The 7,323-nt window shown below is 39.4% G+C and overlaps 1 pseudogene; it reads left to right on the top strand.

The window, feature by feature from the left end:
- Positions 1 to 6,859, top strand: part of LOC110220652 (vacuolar protein-sorting-associated protein 25 pseudogene) — a 48,203-nt pseudogene extending 41,344 nt beyond the window's left edge.
- Positions 6,860 to 7,323: the final 464 nt, after the last annotated feature.

A 7,323-nucleotide genomic window follows, 5' to 3' on the forward strand; every position in this document is an offset into this window, starting at 1 on the left:
TTGCTCAAAAATTTTCCTCCCTAAATGTGTATTGTAAATAACTTAGTAGTAGTAGATAACTTAGATTTTCTTCTGTTTTTTTCCCCGCATTTGACTGTATTCTAACATTTCTTATTTGTCATGGAGTCACTGAGTTCACCCTATTTGTAACCATTTGGAGGCAACTGATTTTATCTGTACATGTGGGATTGTGTATGATATTTGAGACTTCACTGTCTGTCACTGGGGAAGGAAGTGAATGGGCATTTCTTATGCCTCCTCAGAGACAATAAAGAACTATTCTGAATTTGAGATAAGGACTGTGCTTAAAAAAAAATGCATTCCTCTCTTTTTTTTTCAGCAAAGACAAGGTTTATTAGAACATCCACCACATTGACCAGAAAGCAGGCCAGATCTTAAGAATCTGAGCCCATTCCTCTCTATTTGATAGAGACAGCAAATTTCAATCAGGGGGAGATGTGTAAGCTGGGCTTTGTCTAACATGGAGCCCATTGCATCCTCTACTACATAGATTGGGGTTGCCTCCTTCGACTGGCTTGTTCAGTTGTTTCTATCATGTCTATTTGTGATCTCATTTAGGGAAATGGACAAACAGGATTAAATAAAGGTCACACAGCTAGTAAGCGTCTGAGGTTGGATCTGAACTTTTATCTTACTGACTTTATCCACTGTGACACCTACCTGCCCTTTGCCTGGCTATGTGAGTCTTTAAAAATTATGAGGTTGTTCTGGTAGCTGTCTTATTTCCACCATCTTTCAGCTATGCTCCTTTCAGTGACTCCTATCTGCTGCACCCAGCATGGACACCAGGAATAGAACTGATGAGAGAAGCCAAGTCCTTCCTGGATCTCTCTCTTTCACCCCAGTTTTGCAAAATGGGCCTTGGATGTTTGGTTCATTTCTATGTTATTTGTTCCCAGTTTTAGGTACCAAAGGTCATCTTTACTAGACTAATCATTCAAGCCATGGCAACCTTGAAGCCAGGATTTTAGGCACAATGCAAACTGCCCTGAAAAGCCTGAGTGTCTAGGACTCAAGTCCAAAGGGCTTTTGAACAGGGAACTGGGAGTGGGCTCTATAGAAACCAAGTTAAGCTGCAACCCTAATCCTCTTCACCTCCCCTGAGACTGAGGTGGTAAAAAGTAGGAGGAAGATTATGCCTCTCACATGTTGGGGGAAGTATATTTGTATATTCACAATCCCATTTTTAGAAATAAATATTCTATTTGTAAAAGCTCAGCTGTGTTACATATTTTTCAGGAAGTCCAGTACTAGGGTAAGGATTTCTACCTTCTATTCTAAGGTATTTATTTTGCTTCCTTTTTTCTGATTTCATTCATAATTTCATTATTTACTTCTTGCTCCAATTTTCCTAGCTTATAGTCTTTATGGCCAGGCCTTTTTTTAAATTTCTCTATGGCTCTGCTTGTGGTTATGATAAGGTTACTCTCTTCTCTGGGCTTTCCTTAACCTTTACCTTTTCTTTATTGTGTTCAGCATTTTCTTCTGCTTACTCTTCTTTTCAACCTAAATTCTTCGATTGGGATTTTATACATCAGATCTGTTCCCCTGACACTCTTGGATAAATTGAATAGACTTTGTTTGATCTTATCCCTCCTGTAGTCTGCATGCTCCTGTTGCTGAAAATTTGGATGGGGGTAGTTAGTATAAGGACCTGCCTTAATTCCTGGCTTCTGACTCAATCAACTAGTAGCTCACTTTGAGCTCTTGACTTCAGCCAATCTCTTTCTTCTTCTGTTTGTAAGGATACCAGTTGGGAATTGGTTCTGTCTCCTGCTGTGGCTCCAACAGGCTACAGGGAGATGTTGGAAATAACACTTTAGACTCATGCACATCCCCACGGTTCTTCTAGAACCCGGTCACTGAGTTGGCTCTACCTCCTACTATGGCTCTCACTGCTCCAAAGAGTCCACAATAGATCCCTGGTTCCCGACACAATCTACTGCAGAAGATGGGAGGAAACAGGATCAATTCTACAAATAGAAGGAGTGATCTCTTAGTTGAAAACAGGTAAAGGAAGAGACAGTAGAGGATGATGTGAAGGAATTTTGAGATGTAGAAAAGGAAAGAAAAGAGAGCTCACATTGAATGGTCTCTACATTCTCAATAAAGTATAAGACAAGGTCTACTGAGGGAATGGAGGTGGTATGAGAGGTTTGAAACAACCACTGTGGAGAGCACAATTGAGAATCAATAGGGAGAAGTAAAAGGATTGCGTTGGTCCAGTGAGGGTCCAGTTAAGATTGGAAAACATATATTGTTAGTGGACCCAGTCAACATTTGCAGAGCATTCTATATACATTATTTCATTTGATCCTCACAAAATTCTGAGAAATTGGTACTACTATTATTCTCATTCTACAGAAAATGAAACCAAGGTTCAAACAACTAATAGGTGTCTAAGATAGGATTTGAAATCAAGTCTTCCCGATTCCAAATCTAGTGCTCTATCCATTGTGCCATGCTGTCTTTCTGTAAACTCTATGAGAAAATTATAATGCTAGCAAAGGCTGATGGAAGCATGAATTAAGCAGTGGAACTATTAGGGAACCAATCAAGCCTACATTGATCATGTAGGCTCCAGACATGAACCTGCTGCAAGCCGGTTCATTGAGAGGCAGTGTGGTGTAGTAGATGGAGTGCTGGACCTGGTATCTGGATTCAAACATTGCCCTCAGAACTTACTTAGCATCACACAGAAACCTCACCATCCATCTCCTCTACTACCTTGTGCCACACATCTACATCACATCACAGATTCCCCTTACACTATAGAAGATTTATATACCATCCCATCCTTACACTGTCTGACATATACACCACCACCTTCCTTCACACTTTCTCATCTATCCCCGTGGTTTTTCTCCAAAATTTTTCTTAGCATCACCTTTTTTCTTGTTATCCCAGGTCTCTGTAGACTAGAATTTTGGGGTTCCTCGATCTATTTCTGGGTCTGAGGTTAAATTTGCTTGGAAACTCTGGAGGTGCTAAATATATACCAGAATAAAACTCAGGAGATCTGGAATATGGTCCTGGCTCTTTCACTAATTAGCTATGTAACATTGAAAAAGATGATAAATCTTTCTTGCCCTCAGTTTACTTATCTGCTAAGTGAGAGGGTTAGATTTGATAAACTATCTCTAAGGTCTCTTTCAACTCTGAGACTGCATGATAAGAGTCAACATAATCCAAAATTTCTACATCTATTTTTAGTCCCTGGGAGTCCTGGATTTCTTTCCTCCCCTTAATAAGGAAACAGAAACAAGTCTCCTCTTATTTTCCTCACCATTCAGCATCAGGAAGTAGAGAATCCAGAGCAGAAGAATAGGTTTATAAATAGTGACAGGTTGGGTAAACAAAAGCCCAAGGAAGATTTATTATATATATATATTTATATATATATATTATTATATTATATATATATATAATATAATATATATATATATATATATATATATATATATATTATATATAATTATATTATAATATATATATATATATATATATATATATCTCAGAGGAAACTCCAGACAGTCAGTCGAAATATCTCTTCATCCATTCATTCATTTAACAAACATTTACTGAACTGTGCACAAAGCACTGTGTTAGGCACTACAAAAGATACAAATATGAATTACAGAATCATTATCCTCAGAGAGTTTATATTCTTGGGGGAGGGTTAAATATAAAGATATGCAAAAACTAAAATGCAAAGTATAGTATAAAAAGTAAATGAAAGAGGTACAAAGTGGAGACGAACCGAAGATCAGTTCCTTACTGCAGACAAAAGGAAGACACTCATTTACCAAGGTGTGTATGCCCAGCTGGTCACAGATCAGAAATTCACAGCAAGTTTCTCTTGCAGGTGAGATATAAATACATAGCAAGTTAGCAAGTCAACCTGAAGGTATGAAATTGTTAATTCATGTGGAAATGGATTTGGCAAAATGCCCTGCTTCCCAAGAGATGCAGATCAATTCACAAAAGAATCTGCCATCATCATCATTACATAATCCCCCCCCCCCAAAAGACCAGAAGGAAAAAGCAATGGCATAAGGAGAAGTGAGCTCAGGGAAAAATCTTTCCCTGCATAGGTGGATACTATCAATGTTGCAGCCATTAGGTTTTTAGTTTCCTCTACCAGCAGCTTCTTGAAAGGCAACTAACCCAGTTCAGTCTGATCTTCCACTGCGAGAGATCCTTTCGTTTATACATTATTAATTACCTGAGAACAGACTATGTAGGGCATAGACTTGCAATACAAATGAATCATGATTCTCCTAGTTCATGCAGTTTGAGGTAGCATGGGAAGGAAGAAGGAAAGAAATAAGTATTTCTTAATGCTTGACACCATGGCCATGCACTATGCTAAGCATTTTACAAATATTATCTCATTTGATCCTCATGACAACTCTGGAAGGTAGGTACAATTATTATTCCCATTTTATAGTTGAAGAAACTGAGGCAGACAGGTTAGGTCACTTGCCCAGGGTCACACAGCTAGTAATGGTAAAGACCAAATTTGAACTCAGGTCCCTCTGACTCCACGCCCAGTGCTTTATCCACAGCTTCACCTACAAGCCTCTATAGTAGTAGCACATTACACTGTACAATTTCCTAATATTTTAGAGCTGAAAATAATTTCAGAGGTAATTTAAGTCCACTCAATCCCCTTTATATAGTAGGTGAGGATATTAAAGGCTGAGGTTGAATGACTTACCCAAGTGGACGTGACTGATTAGTAGCAGAGCCAGGCCCAGGACTAATTGAAAGATATCACAAACCCCTAGTCAGCAACAGCAGTAGCATCACAATTCTGCTTCACTTGACACAACACATATTGTGGTGACAAAGACTGAGATATGATTAAAGCTGAACAGCCACAGTCGTTGCATTCCACTTTCCAGTACCCCCTGTAATCAAGTGAATAATGGAGTCTCTTCCTAGACCTAGAGTAGGGCCTATTTTCTTACTCCATAAAATCAGGGGTTTGAACTAGATCCAGATATCTAAGGTTCCTTTCAGCTCAACACAAGCTTTGAAATGAATATAAGGAGTAGTTTATATCAAGAAGCCAATATCTTGAAATTCTTATATAAAGGGACTTTGCTAGAATTTCTATCTCGGTAATCCCAACAAGTTTAGTCATCATCTCTTTGTAGATGACTCCCAAATCTACATATTCAGGCCTAGTTTGTCTCCTAAATTCCAGTCCTACGTGACTTTCTGTTGGAACTCTCTCTCTTTCTCTGTCCAACATGCATCTCAAACTCAGTATACCCAAAACAGAACTCATTATCTTTCCCACTATATTTACTACTGTGCTTCATTTTTCTAACTCAGTCCTTCCAGTCCCCCAGATTCACAACCTTAGAGTCAGCCTCAATTATTCACTCTGCCATATGCACAGATGTGGAGGAGTTTTCAAGTCTTATAGATTCTGGCATTCTATGTCCCACATCCATCTCCTTCTCTCCACTCAGATGGCCACTATCTTAGGAACTCATCACCTTTCAGTTGGACAGCTCTAAAGGGTCTTGATTAGTCTTCCTGAATTCTTACTCATTATTCCTCCCATGTCTTCTAGGTTCCATCTATATTGGTCTCCTTGCTGTTTCTATACATGGCATTCCATTCACCAGTTCTGTGCCTTTGCTCAGGCTGAGCCCTCCACCTCCACCCCATTCCTGTAATGGTTTCTTACCTGTCCTCTGCTTCTTGAAATACTTAGCCCCCTACAAGGCTCAGATTAAGCACCATTTACTAAAAGGGACCTTTACTGATCTCCCTAATTATAAGGGCTCTCCTCTGCTGCCCATACTCACCACATTACTTTGTATAGTTTATATTGACTTTTCTGTGTGAAGAGCTTGTGTTGTTGTGAGGTTAAGAGAAACTGAAGTAGATTGTATCCCAACATTCATCTGTTGAGTTTTGTTTCATTTTTTTTTAACTTGGACTTCTGGATCTGTTTTTAGAAGTGGGCCAAAGAAATGCTGAGAATAGAGAACAACAATTGTTGGTGAGAAGAAGAAAATGCCCTTCCAAGACAGCTTCCTTTCTACTGTCTCCATGGTGGAGCAATAATCTAGCCCCATGAACTGCCCATCTCCAATCTTTGGTCTCTCTCCTTCCCATGGGATGGAAGGAGTCAAAATTTGTGATGTGTAGCATCATAAGAAATGAATGTGCAGCATAAGAATTGTCTGCTTCCAGGGTGACAAGTTTCAAGTGACCATGGCAATAACGCTTTCTGTCCTTCTTCACATTAGGGCCAAATGAGGACACCCAGCAGAAACAGTTGGCCACCTGGTACTCTCTCATCCTGTCCTTCTGCTGCTTGAATTGACAGTGATGGAGGCATAAGATAGCCTGCTCTTCAGTAACAACAAGCTATAAAGGAAGGTCCCCATGGTATGTATCCAGATTGTATTAGAGGAGCTGAAGAAAAAAGGGGAACCTGGAGTGGCTGGATAAGAACAAGTCCAGTTTCTTGATCATGTGATGAAAGCCAGAAAAATGGTAGGAGCTCAACTACTAGTGGGTTTCAAAGAGGAGCCAGAACAACTCTGTATTTACCTTTTATGAACAAAGCAATGGAGATGAAACAGAGAATGAGGAATTCCACAGACTGGAGGAAGCTCTATGGGTCCTAGTAAAGATTTTCCTTTTTTTTTTTTTTAACTTTTTTGAAATGTCCCACAAGTAGATTAAAATGATAGTAATTAAAGAACAGTAAGAAAAGGAGAAGGGAATAGTTTATAAAGATAGGAAGGAACTAGAGCACAAGTATGACATCACTGCAGTCATCAATGGTGGAGGGGTTAAGTTCTTTTAACGGTATCCCTTCCTCTTTTCCTAAATTGTCCAAAGGAGATGGGTTCTCTCCTCACAAATTAGATTTTAGGCCCAATCTAGCTTAAAGAAACTTTTCAACTTTCACCAGTTGTGGGCTAGGAGAACTATGGAAAAATTGGAAAACCAGAAGATTCCACTATTATCCCACCATTCTACTCTATGAATGAGTGGAGGTAACAGCCTCAAAGAGAAAAGATGTGCCTGGTCTTTCTTTATTCTTTCTACTTCCTCATTCTAGACCTCCTCTAATCCAAGGTCAGTAAACAAAATGTATATTCACATATACCTATAAGTACACAATCCCTATTGACTTCTCCCCTCAGATTTACAGTCTGAATCTTCTAAAGAGGGGTAGAGGTTACATGGAGGACCTAGCTGCAGGCAGCCCACAGGGCATCACAGGAATAGAAGATCGGAGAAGGAGCCCTGGCAACAAGGCACTAG

Source organism: Phascolarctos cinereus, unplaced genomic scaffold (genome assembly GCF_003287225.1).
Source record: "Phascolarctos cinereus isolate Bilbo 61053 unplaced genomic scaffold, phaCin_HiC Scaffold_3;HRSCAF=262, whole genome shotgun sequence".
In the NCBI taxonomy this organism is placed as follows: Eukaryota; Metazoa; Chordata; class Mammalia; order Diprotodontia; family Phascolarctidae; genus Phascolarctos; species Phascolarctos cinereus.